At 52.2% G+C, this 17,902-nt stretch overlaps 1 pseudogene; it reads left to right on the top strand.

Moving 5' to 3' along the window:
- LOC116938097 (histidine--tRNA ligase, mitochondrial-like) overlaps window positions 1–17,902 on the top strand; it is a 64,393-nt pseudogene that overhangs the window by 37,499 nt on the left and 8,992 nt on the right.

Genomic DNA, 17,902 nt, shown 5'->3' on the forward strand with positions numbered 1-17,902 from the left:
CACAGGTAGACACAGTGACACTGCGTGATTTTGTCTCACGCGCTCAGGTATACAGACACAGATAGACACACACAGAGACACAGGTAGACACACAGAGAGACACAGATAGGCACAGAGACAGAGAGACACAGAGACAGAGAGACACACAGGTAGAACACAGGTAGACACAGTGACACTGCGTGACGTTGTCTCACGCGCTCAGGTAGACAGACACAGATAGACACACACAGAGACACAGGTAGACACACAGAGAGACACAGGTAGACACAGAGACAGAGAGACACAGAGACAGAGAGACACAGGTAGACACAGGTAGACACAGAGACACTGCGTGACGTTGTCTCACGCGCTCAGGTAGACACAGATAGACACACAGAGAGACACAGGTAGACACAGAGACAGGTAGACACAGGTAGACACAGGTAGACACAGAGACAGGTAGACACAGGTAGACACAGGTAGACACAGTGAGACAGAGAGACACAGGTAGACAGACACAGGTAGACACACAGGTAGACACAGGTAGACACAGGTAGACACACACAGAGACACAGTGAGACACACAGAGACACAGAGACACACAGAGACACAGTGGGACACAGAGACACACAGTGAGACAGAAACACAGAGACACAGAGAGACACAGAGACACACAGTGAGACACAGGTAGACACAGTCACACTGTGTGACGTTGTCTCACGCACTCAGGTAGACACAGGTAGACACAGAGAGACACAGGTAGACACAGAGACAGGTAGACACAGGTAGACACACACAGGTAGACACAGGTAGACACAGTGACACTGCGTGACGTTGTCTCACGCGCTCAGGTAGACAGACACAGATAGACACACACAGAGACACAGGTAGACACACAGAGAGACACAGGTAGACACAGAGACAGAGAGACACAGAGACAGAGAGACACAGGTAGACACAGGTAGACACAGTGACACTGCGTGACGTTGTCTCACGCGCTCAGGTAGACACAGAGACACACAGAGAGAGACACAGGTAGACACAGACACAGGTAGACACAGGTAGACACAGGTAGACACAGAGACAGGTAGACACAGGTAGACACAGTGAGACAGAGAGACACAGGTAGACAGACACAGGTAGACACACAGGTAGACACAGGTAGACACAGGTAGACACACACAGAGACACAGTGAGACACACAGAGACACAGAGACACACAGAGACACAGGTAGACACAGGTACACACAGAGAGACACAGGTAGACACAGAGACAGGTAGACACAGTGAGACACAGGTAGACACAGGTAGACACAGAGACACTGCGTGACGTTGTCTCACGTGCTCAGGTAGACACACACAGGTAGACAGACACAGGTAGACAGACACAGGTAGACACAGAGACACTGCGTGACGTTGTCTCACGCGCTCAGGTAGACACAGAGACACACAGAGAGACACAGACACAGGTAGACAGAGACACAGGTAGACACAGTGACAGACACAGAGACAGGTAGACAGACACAGGTAGACACAGAGACAGAGAGACACAGGTAGACACAGTCACACTGCGTGACGTTGTCTCACGCACTCAGGTAGACACACACAGGTAGACACAGTGACAGACACAGAGACAGGTAGACAGACACAGGTAGACACAGAGACAGAGAGACACAGAGACACAGGTAGACACAGTCACACTGCGTGACGTTGTCTCACGCGCTCAGGTAGACACAGACACAGGTAGACAGACACACAGAGACAGAGACAGGTAGACACAGAGACACAGAGACAGAGAGACACAGAGACACAGAGACACAGGTAGACACACAGAGACACAGGTAGACACAGTCACCCTGCGTGACGTTGTCTCACGTGCTCAGGTAGACAGACACAGGTAGACACAGTGAGACACAGGTAGACACAGGTAGACACAGGTAGACACACAGTGAGACAGAGACACAGACAGTGAGACAGTGAGACACACAGAGACACAGTCACCCTGCGTGACGTTGTCTCACGCGCTCAGGTAGACACAGAGACACACAGAGAGAGACACAGGTAGACACAGACACAGGTAGACACAGGTAGACACAGGTAGACACAGAGACAGGTAGACACAGGTAGACACAGTGAGACAGAGAGACACAGGTAGACAGACACAGGTAGACACACAGGTAGACACAGGTAGACACAGGTAGACACACACAGAGACACAGTGAGACACACAGAGACACAGAGACACACAGAGACACAGGTAGACACAGGTACACACAGAGAGACACAGGTAGACACAGAGACAGGTAGACACAGTGAGACACAGGTAGACACAGGTAGACACAGAGACACTGCGTGACGTTGTCTCACGTGCTCAGGTAGACACACACAGGTAGACAGACACAGGTAGACAGACACAGGTAGACACAGAGACACTGCGTGACGTTGTCTCACGCGCTCAGGTAGACACAGAGACACACAGAGAGACACAGACACAGGTAGACAGAGACACAGGTAGACACAGTGACAGACACAGAGACAGGTAGACAGACACAGGTAGACACAGAGACAGAGAGACACAGGTAGACACAGTCACACTGCGTGACGTTGTCTCACGCACTCAGGTAGACACACACAGGTAGACACAGTGACAGACACAGAGACAGGTAGACAGACACAGGTAGACACAGAGACAGAGAGACACAGAGACACAGGTAGACACAGTCACACTGCGTGACGTTGTCTCACGCGCTCAGGTAGACACAGACACAGGTAGACAGACACACAGAGACAGAGACAGGTAGACACAGAGACACAGAGACAGAGAGACACAGAGACACAGAGACACAGGTAGACACACAGAGACACAGGTAGACACAGTCACCCTGCGTGACGTTGTCTCACGTGCTCAGGTAGACAGACACAGGTAGACACAGTGAGACACAGGTAGACACAGGTAGACACAGGTAGACACAGGTAGACACACAGTGAGACAGAGACACAGACAGTGAGACAGTGAGACACACAGAGACACAGTCACCCTGCGTGACGTTGTCTCACGCGCTCAGGTAGACACAGAGACACAGAGAGACAGAGACACAGGTAGACAGACACAGGTAGACACAGAGACAGAGAGACACAGGTAGGCACAGAGACAGAGAGACAGAGAGACACAGAGAGACACAGGTAGACACACAGTGAGACACAGGTAGACACAGTGAGACACACACAGTGAGACACAGGTAGACACAGGTAGACACAGAGACAGAGGTAGACAAACAGTGAGACACAGGTAGACACAGTGAGACACAGGTAGACACAGTGAGACACAGGTAGACACAGTGACACTGCGTGACGTTGTCTCACGCGCTCAGGTAGACAGACACAGACAGTGAGACAGAGACACAGACAGTGAGACAGAGACACAGACACAGAGACACAGGTAGACAGACACAGGTAGACAGAGACACAGAGACACAGGTAGACACAGGTAGACACACAGTGAGACAGAGAGACACAGGTAGACACAGGTAGACACACAGTGAGACACAGGTAGACACAGTGAGACAGAGAGACACAGGTAGACACAGTGAGACAGAGAGACACAGGTAGACACAGGTAGACACAGGTAGACACAGTGAGACAGAGAGACACAGGTAGACACAGGTAGACACAGTGAGACAGAGACACAGACAGTGAGACAGTGAGACACACAGAGACACAGGTAGACACAGTCACCCTGCGTGACGTTGTCTCACGCGCTCAGGTAGACACAGAGACACAGACACAGGTAGACACAGTGACACAGGTAGACACAAAGACACAGGTAGACACACAGGTAGACACAGTGACACAGGTAGACAGAGACAGAGACACAGAGACAGGTAGACACACAGAGAGACAGAGACACAGGTAGACACAGACACAGAGACAGGTAGACAGAGACACAGGTAGACACACAGGTAGACACAGAGACACAGGTAGACAGAGAGACACAGGTAGACAGAGAGAGACACACAGAGACAGGTAGACAGAGACACTGCGTGACGTTGTCTCACGCGCTCAGGTAGACACAGAGACACAGGTAGACAGACACAGGTAGACACAGAGACACAGTGAGACAGAGACACAGAGACACAGAGAGACACAGAGACACAGAGAGACACAGAGACACACAGTGAGACACAGGTAGACACAGTCACACTGCGTGACGTTGTCTCACGCGCTCAGGTAGACACACACAGATAGACACAGTGAGACACAGGTAGACAGACACAGGTAGACACAGAGACAGAGACAGGTAGACACAGAGACACAGTGAGACAGAGACAGAGACACAGAGAGACACAGAGACACACAGTGAGACACAGGTAGACACAGGTAGACACACAGTGAGACAGAGACACAGACAGTGAGACACAGGTAGACACAGGTAGACACAGTCACACTGCGTGACGTTGTCTCACGCGCTCAGGTAGACACAGAGACACAGAGACAGAGACAGGTAGACACAGAGACACAGGTAGACAGTGAGACACAGAGAGAGACAGAGACACACACAGTGAGACAGTGAGACACACAGAGACACAGGTAGACACAGATAGACACAGTGAGACACAGAGAGAGACAGAGACACAGAGACACAGTGAGACACAGGTAGACACACAGTGAGACACAGGTAGACACAGTCACACTGCGTGACGTTGTCTCACGCGCTCAGGTAGACAGACACAGATAGACACAGTGAGACACAGGTAGACACAGGTAGACAGACAGTGAGACACACAGAGACACAGGTAGACACAGATAGACACAGTGAGACACAGAGAGAGACAGAGACACAGAGACACACAGAGACACAGTGAGACACAGAGAGAGACAGAGACACAGAGACACTGCGTGACGTTGTCTCACGCGCTCAGGTAGACACAGAGACACAGAGACAGGTAGACACAGACACAGAGACAGTGAGACACAGATAGACACAGTCACACTGCGTGACGTTGTCTCGCGCGCTCAGGTAGACAGACACAGAGAGACACAGTGAGACACAGGTAGACACAGGTAGACACACAGTGAGACAGAGACACAGACAGTGAGACACACAGAGACACAGTCACACTGCGTGACGTTGTCTCACGCGCTCAGGTAGACACAGAGACAGAGACAGGTAGACACAGACACAGTGAGACACACAGATAGACACAGAGACACTGCGTGACGTTGTCTCGCGCGCTCAGGTAGACACAGACAGGTAGACAGAGACACAGAGACAGGTAAACACACAGTGAGACAGTGAGACAGAGAGACACAGGTAGACACAGGTAGACACAGAGACAATGCGTGACGTTGTCTCGCGCGCTCAGGTAGACAGAGACACAGACAGTGAGACACAGGTAGACACACAGTGAGACAGAGACACAGACAGTGAGACAGTGAGACACACAGAGACACAGTCACACTGCGTGACGTTGTCTCGCGCGCTCAGGTAGACACAGAGACACAGTGAGACAGACACAGGTAGACAGAGACACAGGTAGACACACAGTGAGACAGTGAGACAGAGAGACACAGGTAGACACAGAGACACAGGTGGACAGAGACACAGGTAGACAGGTAGACAGAGAGAGACAGAGACACAGGTAGACACACACAGAGACACAGTGAGACACAGTGAGACACAGGTAGACACAGAGACACAGGTAGACACAGGTAGACACAGAGAGAGACAGAGACACACAGATAGACACAGGTAGACACACACAGAGACACAGTGAGACACACAGAGACACAGGTAGACACAGAGACACAGGTAGACACAGTGAGACACAGAGAGAGACTGAGACACAGACAGTGAGACAGAGACACAGAGACAGGTAGACACACAGAGAGACACAGGTTGACACAGTGAGACACAGGTAGACAGAGACACAGGTAGACAGGTAGACAGAGAGAGACAGAGACACAGGTAGACAGAGACACAGAGACACAGAGAGACACAGAGAGACACACAGTGAGACACAAAGACACAGGTAGACACACACAGAGACACAGTGAGACAGAGACAGGTAGACACACAGGTAGACACAGAGAGACACAGGTAGACACACAGTGAGACACACAGAGACACAGTGAGACACAGGTAGACACACAGTGAGACACAGTGAGACACAGGTAGACACACAGTGAGACACAGTGAGACACAGGTAGACACAGATAGACACAGAGACACTGCGTGACGTTGTCTCACGCGCTCAGGTAGACACAGAGACACAGGTAGACACAGGTAGACAGAGACAGGTAGACACAGAGACAGGTAGACACAGAGACACAGGTAGACACACAGTGAGACACAGGTAGACACAGTGAGACACACACAGTGAGACACAGGTAGACACAGAGACACAGGTAGACACACAGTGAGACACAGTGAGACACAGGTAGACACAGATAGACACAGAGACACTGCGTGACGTTGTCTCACGCGCTCAGGTAGACACAGAGACACAGGTAGACACAGGTAGACAGAGACACAGAGACACAGAGACACAGGTAGACACACAGAGAGACAGGTAGACAGAGACACAGGTAGACACAGGTAGACACACAGAGAGAAAGGTAGACAGAGACACAGGTAGACACAGGTAGACACACAGAGAGAAAGGTAGACAGAGACACAGGTAGACACAGGTAGACACACAGAGAGAAAGGTAGACAGAGACACAGGTAGACACAGGTAGACACACAGAGAGAAAGGTAGACAGAGACACAGGTAGACACAGGTAGACACACAGAGAGAAAGGTAGACAGAGACACAGGTAGACACAGGTAGACACACAGAGAGAAAGGTAGACAGAGACACAGGTAGACACAGGTAGACACAGTGACACTGTGTGACGTTGCCTCGCGCGCTCAGGTAGACAGAGACAGAGACACAGTGAGACAGAGAGACACACAGTGAGACACAGAGACACACAGTGAGACACAAGTAGACACACACACAGGTAGACACACAGTGAGACACACACAGCTAGACACAGAGACACAGGTAGACACAGAGACACAGGTAGACACACAGGTAGACACAGGTAGACACAGGTAGACAGACACAGAGACACAGAGACACAGGTAGACAGAGACACAGAGACACAGGTAGACAGACACAGAGACACAGAGACAGGTAGACACACAGTGAGACAGAGACACAGACAGTGAGACACAGAGAGACACAGGTAGACACAGTGACACTGCGTGACGTTGTCTCGCACGCTCAGGTAGACAGAGACACAGGTAGACACACACAGGTAGACACACACAGAGACACAGGTAGACACACAGAGAGACAGAGACACAGGTAGACACAGTGAGACACAGGTAGACACAGTGAGACACAGGTAGACACAGTGAGACACAGGTAGACACACAGAGAGACAGAGACACAGGTAGACACAGTGAGACACAGGTAGACACAGTGAGACACAGGTAGACACAGTGAGACACAGGTAGACACACAGAGAGACAGAGACACAGGTAGACACACTGAGACACAGGTAGACACAGAGAGAGACACAGTGAGACACAGAGACACACAGGTAGACACAGGTAGACACAGTGACACTGCGTGACGTTGCCTCGCGCGCTCAGGTAGACAGAGACACAGGTAGACAGAGACAGGTAGACAGAGACACAGGTAGACAGAGACAGGTAGACAGAGAGACAGGTAGACAGAGAGACAGGTAGACAGAGAGACAGGTAGACAGAGAGACAGGTAGACAGAGAGACACACAGTAAGACAGAGACACAGACAGTAAGACAGAGACACAGAGACACGTAGACACACAGTGAGACACACAGAGACACACAGTGAGACAGGTAGACACACAGAGACACAGTGAGACACACAGAGACACACACAGAGAGACACACACAGAGAGACACAGAGACACACACAGAGAGACAGAGACACAGGTATACACAGTGACACAGAGACACAGGTAGACACAGTGACACAGTGACACAGAGACACAGTGACACAGAGACACAGTGACACAGAGACACAGTGACACGGAGACACAGTGACACAGAGACACAGAGACACTGAGAGACAGAGACACAGTGACACAGAGACACAGTGACACAGAGACACAGATACACAGTGACACAGTGACACAGAGACACAGTGACACAGAGACACAGTGACACAGAGACACAGAGACACAGGTAGACACAGAAACACAGAGACACAGAGACAGGTAGACACAGTGACACAGAGACACAGGTAGACACAGGTAGACACAGAGACAGGTAGACACAGGTAGACACACACAGGTAGACACACACAGGTAGACACACAGTGAGACACAGGTAGACACACACAGGTAGACACACAGTGAGACACAGGTAGACACACACAGGTAGACACACAGTGAGACACACAGTGAGACACACAGACACACAGTGAGACACACAGGGAGACACACAGTGAGACACACACAGGGAGACACACAGTGAGACACACACAGTGAGACACACAGTGAGACACAGTGAGACACACAGAGACACAGTGAGACACACAGTGAGACACACAGTGAGACACACAGGGAGACACACAGACACACAGTGAGACATACAGTGAGACACACAGTGAGACACACAGACACACAGTGAGACACACAGACACACAGTGAGACACACAGTGAGACACACAGACACACAGATAGACACACAGACACACAGACACACAGTGAGACACACAGACACACAGTGAGACACACAGTGAGACACACAGACACACAGTGAGACAGACAGACACACAGTGAGACACACAGTGAGACACACAGTGAGACACGCGGTGACACACACAGTGAGACACACAGTGAGACACACAGATAGACACACAGTGAGACACACAGATAGACACACAGATAGACACACAGACACACAGTGAGACAGACACACAGTGAGACACACAGTGAGACACAGTGAGACACACAGACACACAGTGAGACACACAGACACACAGTGAGACACACAGTGAGACACACAGACACACAGTGAGACACACAGTGAGACACACAGACACACAGTGAGACACACAGACACACAGTGAGACACACAGACACACAATGAGACACACAGACACACAGTGAGAGACACACAGTGAGACACACAGTGAGACACACAGACACACAATGAGACACACAGACACACAGACACACAGTGAGACACACAGTGAGACACACAGACACACAATGAGACACACAGACACACAGTGAGAGACACACAGTGAGACACACAGTGAGACACACAGACACACAACAACAACAACAACAACCGCCATTCGCCACTAAGTGGCGGTGACGTCACCACGACGCTTGTGCCAGGCTATGTGCACCCTGAGGCCACGTGAAGTGTCGAACGCCCGCTGGCAGGAGGTCACGGGGCAGACCCAGGTGCCACGGGTCGACTGACTGAGATGACTGGCTGATGCACCACCTGTGCCCCCTACTGTGCCAACCTGCTGTGCTTTAGCCACCCGGCGCTCCGCTCGCTGTTGTGAGCGTCGCTCCTCCGCCCTCCGTTGTTGTTGGAGGGCGACTGCCTCCAACTGCCCAGTAGCATCCTTCACGAGCGTCCTCCACAGAGGCCGATCTTGACACCGCTGGTATCAGTCATCGGCAAGTCCACTCAGCTCCACGTCCTCCTGTACCACATCACTCCATCTCTTCTCTAGCCCGTGCCGCGCCCGCTTAGCCCCCTCAATCCGGCCAAACAAAAGCTGTTTCGGCATGCGGTGGCTGAGCATGCGGGCTACATGACCCAGCCATCGCAGCCTTGCCTGCCGGAGGAGCTCACCGATGGGACCCTGCCCAGATCTTTCAAGGATTTGTGAGCTCCTCACACAATCCAGTCTGGTTAAACCCAGGATGGATCGTAGGCAGGTCAGCCTAAATGTTTCTAACCGGCGAAGATGTTCCATTAGGGGGGTCCACGTTTCGCAAGCGTAGAGAAGGGAGGGAATGACCGTGGCCGAGAAGACCTGAAGCTTAGTGCGGAGCGACAGACCAGGTAGCTTCCACACAGCGTTACGCAACCGATGAAAAGATATTGCCGCTCGACTGATTCGGAGTGAGACCTCTGCTGTTAAACTGGAGCCAGTCATAAGCACACTGCCCAGGTATGGGAAACTCTCCACTCTCTCCACAACTGCCCCATCACCGATTGGGAGTTGTGGGGGTGGAGTGTCCGATGGTACAAAATACCTGGGCAGGTGCTTAGTTTTGGTGGGGCTGATGGTAAGGCCCCACCTCTTAGTGGCACGCTCCAGTCTCAGCAGCAGCGTCTCCAACTCCTCCTCTGACTGAGCAGCTATTACCAAGTCATCAGCATACATAACGTGGTTGAGCAATAGGGAGCCATCCCTTGACCGCACCCGGGCATCGATTAGCCTCCCATTATATCTGTACCATATGGAGATTCCCCCAGTACAGCTATTGAAGGCTTCACGAACTACGTGGTCAAAATAGATGTTAAATAATGTGGGAGCCAGAGGACATCCCTGTCGCACCCCAAGGTGTACAGGGAATGGCTCTGACTCCCGGCCACGTAGTTTTACCCGGGCCCGCTCACCATCATGAAGGTCCTTAATGATCGTGAGCAGAGGGTCAGGTACTCCAAAAGCACGAAGAACGACCCAGAGCCCAGGCCTACTGATGGTATCATAGGCCTTGACCAGGTCAATAAAGCAGAGATGTAGGTCTTGTTGGAATTCCCTACACCTCTGCTGTAGCAGACGGACAGAAAATATGGCATCTGTGCAGGACCGCCCTTTCCTGAAACCGCATTGGGGCTCCGCAAGCCTCTCCCCAGCATGCCTGGCAAGGCGATGTTGAATAATCCTTGCCAGGACCTTTCCCGGCACACTGAGGAGTGAGATGCCCCTGCAGTCGTTACAGTCTGTGCGGTCCCCCCTCTTAAAAAGGGGGACCACCAGGGCATCCTTCCAATCCTGCGGAACCCGTCCAGTGGTCCAGACTGTTGTTATGATGTCATATAGGGCAGTCTGTGCACAAACGCCACCCTCCCTCAGCATTTCGCTTGGGAGATCATCTCTGCCCGCTGCCTTTCCTGGTTTCAGACTCCGGATCGCCTTCAATACTTCCTCAGCAGATGGCACCTCAGCCAGCCACTCACAGGGGGTGACTTCATCCAATATTTGAGGCACCGCAGCCTCAGCAGGGTCATCCTCACTTTGTGCCACGATGTTTTCCTGGCTGAGGGATTTTCCCTCCCCCAGGACCTCACAGAAATGCTCAGCAAATCTGCGAACCTGTTCCTGGGGGTCGGAAATTGGATCACCGTTTTTTCCCCTAATGGTGGTAATAGGTGTGGCGCTGCAGGTTACTTTTTTGATGGAGTTAAATAGCGATTTGTGATCACGGGCCACTGAGGCAGACTCCATCTCCTCAGCAACCCGCGACCACCACCCATCCTTGCAGCGCCTCACGGCTCTCCGAACCTCCGAGCGAAGGCTGCGGTAAGCCTCCTCATTCTCTGACGTGGGATTCTGTAGCCGATGACAGTGGGCCTGTCGCTTTTTCTCAACCATCCTGAACAACTCCTCTGTCATCCAGGGTGTCTGGGGAGGTCTGGACCGCGTACCCAAAGCAGCCATTGCAGCTGCATGAGTCACAGTCCTAAACCTCGCCCATTTACCCTCGACATCAGGAGGAGTCGGGGACGATGCCAATCCCAGCCGCAAGCGATGATGAAATTCTCGCTTGCAACTTTCATCAGATAACTGAGACCAGGCCACTTTAGGTTGGAATGGGGTCCTGGGTGTACACCCACCACCGGAGTGGAAGAATGGCAGGCGCATCTTACAGATGACTAGTCGATGGTCAGAGGGCAGATCAGCTCCACGGTAGGTCCTGGTGTCAAGGACATGGGCTCGCATTCGCTGGTCCGTCACTATGTAGTCCAGCAGATGTTCTTGCTTGGACCCGGCATGCATCCATGATGTTGTGTGGATGCGCCGATGCCGGAACAGCGTGTTGGTAATTACAAGCCCATGGGCTGCACAAAAATCTAGCAGCCTCCTACCGTTGTTATTGAGCTGATCTGGCCCATGCCCTCCAATCACTCCAGACCAGGTGCCAGTATCATGACCAACTCGGGCATTGAAGTCACCCAACATGATGACTCTATCCCGAGGGGCCACTTTAGCCAGCACCTGTGACAGGAGGTCATAGAAGGCATCTGACTCATCGGCTTTGCCTGCATCCCTCCACGGATGTTCATCTTCGGTGGGGGCATAAGTAACCACGACCACCATTCCTCGCCTCCGGTTGATGGGAAGGCGAGCCCAAAGTAGCCTGGGGCTTACAGCTTCCCACAACTCACCGCCACGCTCCCACGCCCCCTTCATTCTTTTGTTCAAAAGAAGACCCACACCCTGTTGTTTGGCAGTCTGCTGCCCCGAGTAGAGGACTGTCCACCCCTCATGGTGGCAGGAGCCAGAGCCGGTCCACCGGACCTCATGAATGCCGCATAGATCCAGGCGGTACCGGTCCAGCTCCCGACAGAGGAGTGGCAGCCTCTCCTCTGCAGTGAGCGTTCGAACATTCCACGTGGCCACCCGTAGTGGCTTTTCGTTGTTTCTGGAGTAGCCCCGAGGGTAGGTATTCAATCTCCTGGCTCCGCCAATTGGGGTTTGGCCAGGAGACGTCATAGACGCCTGGCCCCCCGGGGCCTCCGGCACAAGCTTAGTTGTTACATATTTCAGTTTAATTCGTGGTTTTGTGGTAATTAATTGAAGGTGGAGGGGTTACCAGCCCCTCGCACCCGTCCAGAGCCCCCGTTTAGCCCCTGTGGTGGACACATATGCCATGAGGGGAGGAGCCAATCAAAATTGGAACTCCCCCCACAGGACTGTCCACGACAGAGTTGCCCGTCCGGCACCGCGAGGAGGTCTGTGTGTCTGTGTGAGACACACAGACACACAGACACACAGTGAGACACACAGTGAGACACACAGACACACAGTGAGACACACAGTGAGACACACAGACACACAATGAGACACACAGACACACAGTGAGAGACACACAGTGAGACACACAGTGAGACACACAGACACACAGACACACAATGAGACACACAGTGAGACACACAGTGAGACACACAGACACACAGTAAGACACACAGTGAGACACACAGTGAGACACACAGACACACAGACACACAGTGAGACACACAGTGACACACACAGTGAGACACACAGACACACAGACACACAGTGAGACACACAGACACACACACACACAGTGAGACACACAGTGAGACACACAGTGAGACACACAGACACACAGTGAGACACACAGTGAGACACACAGACACACAGACACACAATGAGACACACAGTGAGACACACAGACACACAGTGAGACACACAGTGAGACACACAGTGAGACACACAGACACACAGTAAGACACACAGTGAGACACACAGTGAGACACACAGACACACAGTGAGACACACAGTGAGACACACAGTGAGACACACAGACACACAGACACACAATGAGACACACAGTGAGACACACAGTGAGACACACAGACACACAGTAAGACACACAGTGAGACACACAGTAAGACACACAGTGAGACACACAGTGAGACACACAGACACACAGTGAGACACACAGTGAGACACACAGAGACACAGTGAGACACACAGTGAGACACACAGTGAGACACACAGACACACAGTGAGACACACAGTGAGACACACAGACACACAGTGAGACACACAGTGAGACACACAGTGAGACACACAGTGAGACACACAGACACACAGACACACAATGAGACACACAGTGAGACACACAGTGAGACACACAGTGAGACACACAGTGACACACAGTGAGACACACAGTGAGACACACAGTGAGACACACAGACACACAGACACACTGTGAGACGCACAGATAGACACACAGACAGACACACAGGTAGACACACAGTGAAACACACAGGTAGACAGATAGACAGACAGACAGACACACAGACAGACACACAGACACACAGGTAGACAGATACACAGACACACAGACACACAGACAGACACACAGGTAGACAGACACACAGACAGACAGACATACAGACACACAGACACACAGGTAGACAGACACACAGACACACAGACAGACACACAGACACACAGGTAGACAGACACACAGACAGACAGACAGACATACAGACACACAGACACACAGGTAGACAGACACACAGACAGACAGACATACAGACACACAGACACACAGGTAGACAGACACACAGACAGACAGACAGACATACAGACACACAGACACACAGGTAGACAGACACACAGACACACAGACAGACACACAGACACACAGGTAGACAGACACACAGACAGACATACAGACACACAGGTAGACAGACACACAGACACACAGACACACAGACAGACACACAGGTAGACAGACACACAGACAGACAGACAGACATACAGACACACAGACACACAGGTAGACAGACACACAGACACACAGACAGACATACAGACACACAGACACACAGGTAGACAGACACACAGACACACAGACAGACATACAGACACACAGACACACAGGTAGACAGACACACAGACACACAGACAGACACACAGACACACAGGTAGACAGACACACAGACAGACAGACAGACATACAGACACACAGACACACAGGTAGACAGACACACAGACACACAGACAGACACACAGACACACAGGTAGACAGATAGACACACAGACAGACAGACAGACACACAGGTAGACAGACAGACAGACACACAGACACACAGGCAGACACACAGGTAGACAGATAGACAGACACACAGACAGACACACAGTGAGACACAGGTAGACAGATAGACAGACAGTGAGACACAGGTAGACAGATAGACAGACAGATAGACAGACAGACAGACACACAGGTAGACACACAGACACACAGGTAGACACACACAGACACACAGATACACAGACACACAGTGAGACACACAGGTAGACACACACAGACACACAGGTAGACACACAAACACACAGACACACAGTGAGACACACAGACACACAGATAGACACACAGACACACAGTGAGACACACAGACACACAGGTAGACACACAGACACAGACACACAGTGAGACACACAGGTAGACACACACAGACACACAGGTAGACACACAGACACACAGGTAGACACACACAGACACACAGATACACAGACACACAGTGAGACACACAGGTAGACACACACAGACACACAGGTAGACACACAAACACACAGACACACAGTGAGACACACAGACACACAGATAGACACACAGACACACAGTGAGACACACAGACACACAGGTAGACACACAGACACACAGTGAGACACACAGACACACAGGTAGACACACAGATAGACAGTGAGACACACAGTGAGACACACAGACAGATAGACACACAGACACACAGTGAGACACACAGACACACAGGTAGACACACAGACAGATAGACACACAGACACACAGACACATAGACACACAGTGAGACACACAGACACACAGGTAGACAGATAGACAAAGTGAGACACACAGTGAGACACAGGTAGACACACAGACACACAGGTAGACACACACAGACACACAGATACACAGACACACAGTGAGACACACAGGTAGACACACATACACACAGACACACAGATAGACACACAGGTAGACAGATAGACAGACAGAGCGCTCCAGCGCTGTCCTCCAGACAGTCTCGTCCCTTCACCTGATGAAGGCCGCTTGTGTTGTGGCCGAAACGTCGTGAGAATATTATCGCGTTATTTTATTTTATTAATTTATTATTTTATTATCATTCTACGTGGTGGTGGTGACTTTACCGAAAGAACCAAAGAAGATGAATCCTTGCAAGTCACTGATAATGATGTAGCTGATGATGACGATGATGTAGCTGATGATGATGTAGCTGATGATGATGATGACGATGTAGCTGATGATGATGATGTAACTGATGATGATGTAGCTGATGATGATGTAACTGATGATGATGTAGCTGATGATGATGATGTAGCTGATGATGCTGTAGCTGATGATGATGACGATGTAGCTGATGATGATGTAGCTGATGATGATGTAGCTGATGATGATGATGCTGATGTCGATGTAGCTGATAATGATGTAGCTGATGATGACGATGATGTAGCTGATGCTGATAATGTAACTGATGATGATGATGTAGCTGATGATGATGATGATGATTTAGCTGATGATGATTTAGCTGATGATGATTTAGCTGATGCTGATGATGTAGCTGATGATGATGATGATGCAGCTGATGATGATGATGTAGCTGATGATGCTGATGATGATGCTGATGATGATGCAGCTGATGATGATGATGATGCTGATGATGATGTAGCTGATGCTGATGATGTAGCTGATGATGATGATGCAGCTGATGATGATGATGATGCTGATGATGATGCAGCTGATGATGATGATGATGCTGATGATGATGCAGCTGATGATGATGATGATGCTGATGATTGTTTGGAACTTCTGTGCCAGGTGGAGGTGCCCAGGGGAGAGCTCATTGCCGAAATCAAGAGGAGACTGGCAAAGCGTGACCCCTCACGTGACCCCTCGTGACCCCTCAGGTGACCCCTCAGGTGACCCCTCACGTGACCCCTCGTGACCCCTCAGGTGACCCCTCACGTGACCCCTCGTGACCCCTCAGGTGACCCCTCAGGTGACCCCTCACGTGACCCCTCGTGACCCCTCGTGACCCCTCGTGACCCCTCGTGACCCCTCAGGTGACCCCTCAGGTGACCCCTCACGTGACCCCTCGTGACACCTCGTGACCCCTCACGTGACCCCTCGTGACCCCTCAGGTGACCCCTCAGGTGACCCCTCACGTGACCCCTCGTGACCCCTCAGGTGACCCCTCACGTGACCCCTCGTGACCCCTCAGGTGACCCCTCAGGTGACCCCTCACGTGACCCCTCGTGACCCCTCGTGACCCCTCGTGACCCCTCAGGTGACCCCTCAGGTGACCCCTCACGTGACCCCTCGTGACACCTCGTGACCCCTCACGTGACCCCTCGTGACCCCTCAGGTGATCCCTCGTGACCCCTCACGTGACCCCTCGTGACCCCTCAGGTGACCCCTCAGGTGACCCCTCGTGACCCCTCGTGACACCTCGTGACCCCTCGTGACCCCTCTCGTGACCCCTCAGGTGATCCCTCGTGACCCCTCGTGACCCCTCAGGTGACCCCTCGTGACCCCTCGTGACCCCTCACGTGACCCCTCACGTGACCCCTCGTGACCCCTTAGGTGACCCCTCGTGACCCCTCTCGTGACCCCTCAGGTGATCCCTCGTGACCCCTCACGTGACCCCTCGCGACCCCTCAGGTGACCCCTCAGGTGACCCCTCGTGACCCCTCGTGACACCTCGTGACCCCTCAGGTGACCCCTCGTGACCCCTCTCGTGACCCCTCAGGTGACCCCTCGTGACCCCTCGTGACCCCTCAGGTGACCCCTCAGGTGATCCCTCGTGACCCCTCTCGTGACCCCTCAGGTGATCCCTCGTGACCCCTCACGTGACCCCTCACGTGACCCCTCACACGCGACCCCTCACACGCGACCCCTCACGCCACCCCTCGTGACCCCACGTGACCCCTCACACGTGACCCCTCACACGTGACCCCTCACGTGACTCCTCACACGCGACCCCTCGTGGCCCCTCACGTGACCCCACATGACCCCTCACACGTGACCCCTCACACGTGACCCCTCACACGCGACCCCTCACACGCCACCCCTCACTCCACCCCTCGTGACCCCACGGGACCCCTCACACGTGA

This window comes from Petromyzon marinus, chromosome 76 (genome assembly GCF_048934315.1).
Source record: "Petromyzon marinus isolate PM22_M1 ecotype Great Lakes invasive population chromosome 76, UKy_Petmar_22M1.pri1.0, whole genome shotgun sequence".
NCBI lineage: Eukaryota > Metazoa > Chordata > Hyperoartia > Petromyzontiformes > Petromyzontidae > Petromyzon > Petromyzon marinus.